The sequence below is a fragment of the Notothenia rossii genome, assembly GCF_949606895.1.
Source record: "Notothenia rossii genome assembly, contig: SUPER_11_unloc_1, whole genome shotgun sequence".
Classification (NCBI taxonomy): Eukaryota; Metazoa; Chordata; class Actinopteri; order Perciformes; family Nototheniidae; genus Notothenia; species Notothenia rossii.
Window position 1 is genome coordinate 257,237 of NW_027640356.1, and position 6,000 is coordinate 263,236.

Genomic DNA, 6,000 nt, shown 5'->3' on the forward strand with positions numbered 1-6,000 from the left:
AAAAAAAGATCCGCCTCCCCTGTTCGCTCATTTGCAGCTAATTAGACAGCATGTGACTGATTTGCGCCGGTTGTAAACACCGTTGCATCTGACTCCCATTACAAAGCAGAAATGAAATAAGCAAAGACCCGAGTGGGAACCAGCGGTAGCAGAAAGCAGCGGTCACATGGGCCGAAAACGCTTACGACGCAACGCCGCGCTCCATCATGGAGTACTTTGCAGCCGCTAATTAACACACACAGGCGCTTTGGTTTCTGCCTCAGAAAATATACAAATTAGAAAAACATTTCCACTTGTGCCGAGGCGAGACTGGCCTGATGGGAACTCACAAATCACTTTTCGGGCTGCGATCGAGCTGCGCCTGGAGATCACACACACACACACACACACACACACACACACACACACACACACACACACACACACACACACACACACACACACACACACACACACACACACACACACACACACACACACACACACACACATTTCTGAACCCTCATATCGAGATAAACAATCTTTCCCCGCACAAACACTGTCATGTAGGCTACTGTAGCCAGACAATGAACACAGCCATTTTCAAGACAACCCGCCCAGAAACAAATGCATTTGAAAAAAAGCAGACACACACACAGTATTCCAGAAACAAATCAGATGAAAACATTCTCTTTTACACCGTTTCTCCAGTCCCAGACACATCATTTGTTCTCTCTTTTCCAGCTGACCACTGAGCAGCTGTTATGAGTAACGCCACATAACACCGAGCTCCAAAAAAACACACCGCTGATTTGCTGAGTGAACAGATGACTAATTAAAAACACAGTAAACGTGCGTAATTAATGAGTCCATTAAGTCTAGGTAATCTCGGGATCCAGTATTAACAAACTGTGCATGGAGGTGATTAACTGCGTGGCCACATCGCCTCGAATTAACTACACAACCACAGTCACTACCAGATCCTCTGAGCATATGTCAGTGTTTTAAAGGGTTATTCTCCCCGGGGTCCTACGGGAGAATAAGATGCAGATGCAGGGATGTTTCAAAAGGAAAGTCAGAGTGATGCAACACAAGACCTTCAACTACCAGGGGATTGTTTATAGCACATGACATCAACATTATCCATTCAAATAAACACTTTCAATACTTTTATAATGGCTGCAGTTGTACGAAAGTTATCAAATTTAATAATAAAGTATTGTAAGTAGCCTATAGTAAGTAAGCAGAGGTGGGAGAAGTACTCAGATCTTGTACTTGGTTAAAAGTAGAAGTACTCAGGTCTTGTACTTGAGTAAAAGTAGAAATACTCAGATCTTGTACTTGAGTAATAGTAGAAGTACTCAGATCTAGTACTTGAGTAAAAGTAGAAATACTCAGGTCTTGTACTTGAGTAGAAGTACTCCGATCTTGTACTTGAGTAAAAGTAGAAGTACTCAGATCTTGTACTTGAGTAAAAGTAGAAGTACTCAGATCTTGTACTTGAGTAAAAGTAAAAATACTCAGATCTTGTACTTGAGTAAAAGTAGAAGTACTCAGACCTTGCACTTGAGTAAAAGTAGAAGTACTCAGATCTTGTACTTGAGTAAAAGTAGAAGTACTCAGGTCTTGTACTTGAGTAAAAGTAGAAGTACTCAGATCTTGTTTTTGAGTACAGTAGAAGTACTCAGATCTTGTACTTGAGTAAAAGTAGAAGCACCAGAGTGTAGGAATACTCTGTTACAGTAAAAATCCTGCATTCAAAATGTTCCTCAAGTAAAAGCAGAAAAGTATTCTCATCAAAATCTAGTGAAAGTAACGACAGTAAAAGTAGTCATTGTGCTGATTGGTCCATTTCAGAATAATAGATATGATATGTTTTATAATGATTGATCATGAAAGTGTTCTCAAAGCTGCTAAAGGAGCAGCTAGTTTGAATGACTTTGTATACTGCAGGGTAGCTGGTGGATTTACTCCAGGTGGAACTAAAGTCTGATTTAACACTTGATTATTATTCATCGGCATCTGTAAAGTAACTAAAGGGATTAAATACATGTAGTGGAGTAAAAGTACACCATTTACCTCTGAACTGTAGTGGAGTGGAAGTACAAAGTGGCAGAAAATGTGTAAAACTGCAAGTACCTCAAAATGTTACTCAGTTACTTTCACCACTGATAGCTAGTGACTGATTTAAATGAAAGATGATTCATAAACGCACCCATAAACCAAGCTTAAAATGTACTGAAACAGTTAGTGGTGTTGAACAGCAGCGTGTGCTTCGTCCTGGTGGAGGTGGTTATCTTATATCACAACCATCTGCCAGGTCTGCTCCTGTTTTGTCCGCGGAGATTGGGAAAGAAGATAACGCGGGCCAAAAACACTTCACGGTGTAAAGACGGCTACCTCCTGCTGCCTGCAGAGCTGCTTTCATCTCTGCAGCTCATTTTGCTGCACGTCCCTGGACCCGGCATGATGCAGAGACAGTGGGAAGGAGACTTAATAAGTTCCTCTTGTTTACCTTACGTCAGTGTGTGTGTGTGTGTGTGTGTGTGTGTGTGTGTGTGTGTGTGCGCGCGCGCGCGTGCATGCATTGGCTTGGCGAGTGAATGTGCGCAGTTAGAAATAGCAGAAATTCCGCTTTTCGACCACAAGCCCTGTCTCGATGAGGAATTGTGAGGCTTTAAGTTACTTTTTCTGTTAACCAAGACAGGGAAGTGCTGCATATGGATTTCTTTGAGAGTTGTCAGTGAAGTAGAGCTTAGTTTTTGACAACACGGAGCTGCTGGGTCCCACTGCTGATTTGCTAAATGAACACAGGTCTAGTTAATCTAAGGGATCCAGCGTTTAAAGATTGGGAAACATATCTTTAAGAATAGAAAGGGGAGGGATGAAACCCCTATTTGATGGTCAGACATGCAGAGCACACAGCACACACAGTGACATGTGGCCTCTGCATTTAACCCATCCTAGTACCAGGAGTCGAGCAGAAAGAACTACAATAAATGTACATAACACGTCCTTCCTAAAGCATTTAATCAGCCAATAGCAGGCCTTCAAAGTCCTCATGCTAACTTTGTCAGGATCACAATTAGGAATGATGTATTGTATACAGCATTAATAAATGAAATCAAAGACAACATAGCAAAACGTTTCACTTCGATGCTGAAAGACCTAGCTTAGCATAACTGCAATTCTTCTTCTGCTGTTCTCTCGTTAGATGCTACTTTTTCTACAATTAGCAGCATATACTTGGCCACATTTCTAATAAGAGGTTATACACTTTGGATGTGTTTTCTTGCAGGATACGAGCCAAAAATCAGTAAAAAATAATCTGCATCTTTTAAAGAATCTTAATGTTTTGCATTAAAAGCCTACTAAAAAATACACATTTGTATACAGTACCTGCAGGAATGATGGCAGGATAAATGCATGTATGGGAACTTTCATGAACCCTCATGTGCTTGCCTGAATCTCTGTGTTCATATGCACATGTATGTAAGCACATGCATGTCATACACCCGTTTCCCCCGGGGAGCGACGCGGAGTGTCAGTCTACGAGGCTGTCAGTGCCTGCTCACAGACAGCCTATAAGTTCCCTTTTGGAATAACAACCAACCCCCTTATTGAATAACCTCTGTTTCACCTCACCCCTCAGTGCGCCCCTCGTCTCCCTCCTCAAAAACCAAATCTAAGCCCAATATGAAACCGGTTAGGCCAGTTATTGATAAATCCACGTTCCTTACCCCAGCCGCTACAAATTACCATATTATAGGGCTTACAGGTATTAGGTATTGGAGGCCCTGACCCAAGTGAAACATGGGATACCTGAAAAGATTTTGTCTTTCTTGAGCGTCTGGGATGGAGACACTGGAAGGAGTCAGGAAAGGAGATATGGGGAGGACAAAACATTGGTGGGGGGGGGGGGAGGAGGTGGCATCATGTGTTGTCACAACTGATCAATCTGAGCCTGGCATTAAGAGCAGACTGCTGTTCACCAGACATATACGTAGCGCTGTGTAATAGTAGCCTTTGCATTGGTGGTACTTAACATTTGAAAGGCTAATAACAATTTGTATTTAATTGTATGTATGAATAATAGGATCATGATTGTGGGTCAACAGCGGGAAAAATGTATGCTGGTAGGAAACAAATAGCCTAGCATGCAGCCAACGAGGAAATGTTGTTTTGTTTGTCTGTATTTAACTGTTATTTACTTTGCTTAAATTTATCTGATATGATGTGCATGCTGTAGTGTATGTAACATGGTCCTGTGTTTTGTCGTTTATACTGTGGGTTTATGATGGGTTTTCACGGTGGATTTGGAAAACGGGAGATTTAAATTTGTAGAAAGAAAGCCAAATGTCTGCCTGGGCTTCAAGGAAATTATAATCTAAATACATAATGTTACTGTATGTATACATATGGACAGAATTGTTGTATTGACAAGTTAAGAATGACTCTTATTAACATTAATTAAAAGGCAGATGAGACAGGAATACATGCTTAGCTTTTGATCTCAAGGGGAAATTAAGTGTGTCTTAAGTAGGTGACGTATGTCCGGGTGTAATGAAATGCTTTGGACGGGGTCATTAGCAAAACATCTTATAGCCTTATGTTGCTAAAAGAAAGGCCCAACTAAAAAAATATGACCTTCATATGCTCCAAACTGTAAAAAATAAATAAATGCAAGTATATCTAAATATGATACTTACTAATGCATGAGAACAATATATGTTTTTTAATTCAATTTGTCCACTTATGGGCTAACATGTCTGGTGGCGTTTTCCCATGCATGAGCGTTTATGGACTTCCCTTGTTCCCTATAGTTTTACTGTAAGTGCTTGGTAAAAAAACTAAATGTGTTTAGTTCCTTCTACTGAGATATTATGTAACCGGCTAAACCTATTCATGGCTGCAGACCATCTCTACTGTATGTTGAATACACATTTATAACTCAATCTAGCTTACGGTCTGGCTGCAGTTACATCACTGCGGGCTAAAAACTGAGGTTGAAGGGATGAGTTTGCCAGAAAAAGGAATCAGTAGTAACATCATTTTTTTACTATCAACACCTCCGTCTCCCACAGAGGGACGGCAGGCCGAGGGGAAGTGATGGCAAAGACTTTAGGAAGATGAGAGACAGATGGTTGGACCGCTCGAGGGCAGAACCGACCGATAAACTCAAAGTCATCTGTTCACTAAAGCACCGAATAACCGTCCAAATTACAATTTCCTCTCAAGTTCACCAGGTGAAGCTACCCTAACACTTGTGCACTGCATGTATTAGTATAACTGAACTCTACAACCTCAGAGCAGAGATTAGTCTTTTTAACTTAAACTCACACTGTACATTTTCAACCCAGTCTCACGTCATTTCGTGTTATAGTCATGAAATTAATTTAATCTATTGATTCGTGTTCACCAACACGATTTTCATATTTTTTTCGTGTCACGCAGAACGATTTTAAAAGTAATGTATTTCTATTGGTAGTATAGCTGTGTGGTTCATAAAAACATTTTCTTACTCAATACCTACCCTAAGCCTAACCCTAACCCTTTTATTTTAAATAGCATAATGTCAGAGTTTTGTTGCCGTCCGTTACTACTGTATAAACACCTTTGAAATGGAACACGATGATGTCATCACTCCAACTGACATGCTCAGAGCAGCAGACTTCAGATAGCAGTGTGCAAACAGTCCAGCCGTGAAGACATCTACGGGACAGTTTTGAGGTTTCTTCAAATGCCGTTGCCATGGCAACACAATGCTCGCCTTGAAACACGGTTTTCTCATAACTTCAGTGAAAATACTCCACACAGCCCAGAACTTCACAGGTTTGGTAACGATGCAGCCATCAACGCATCTAAGCGTAGTATGGGGTGTCATCAAATGCCGTTGCCATGGCGACGGACCACTCGCCATGAAACACGATGTGGCTGTAAGTCCCATCGACACGGTCCAATCGTCCCCCAATCTTCACTTGTTTTTCACCGGTCCATGCCTCAACAGCTCTACGCCAAATC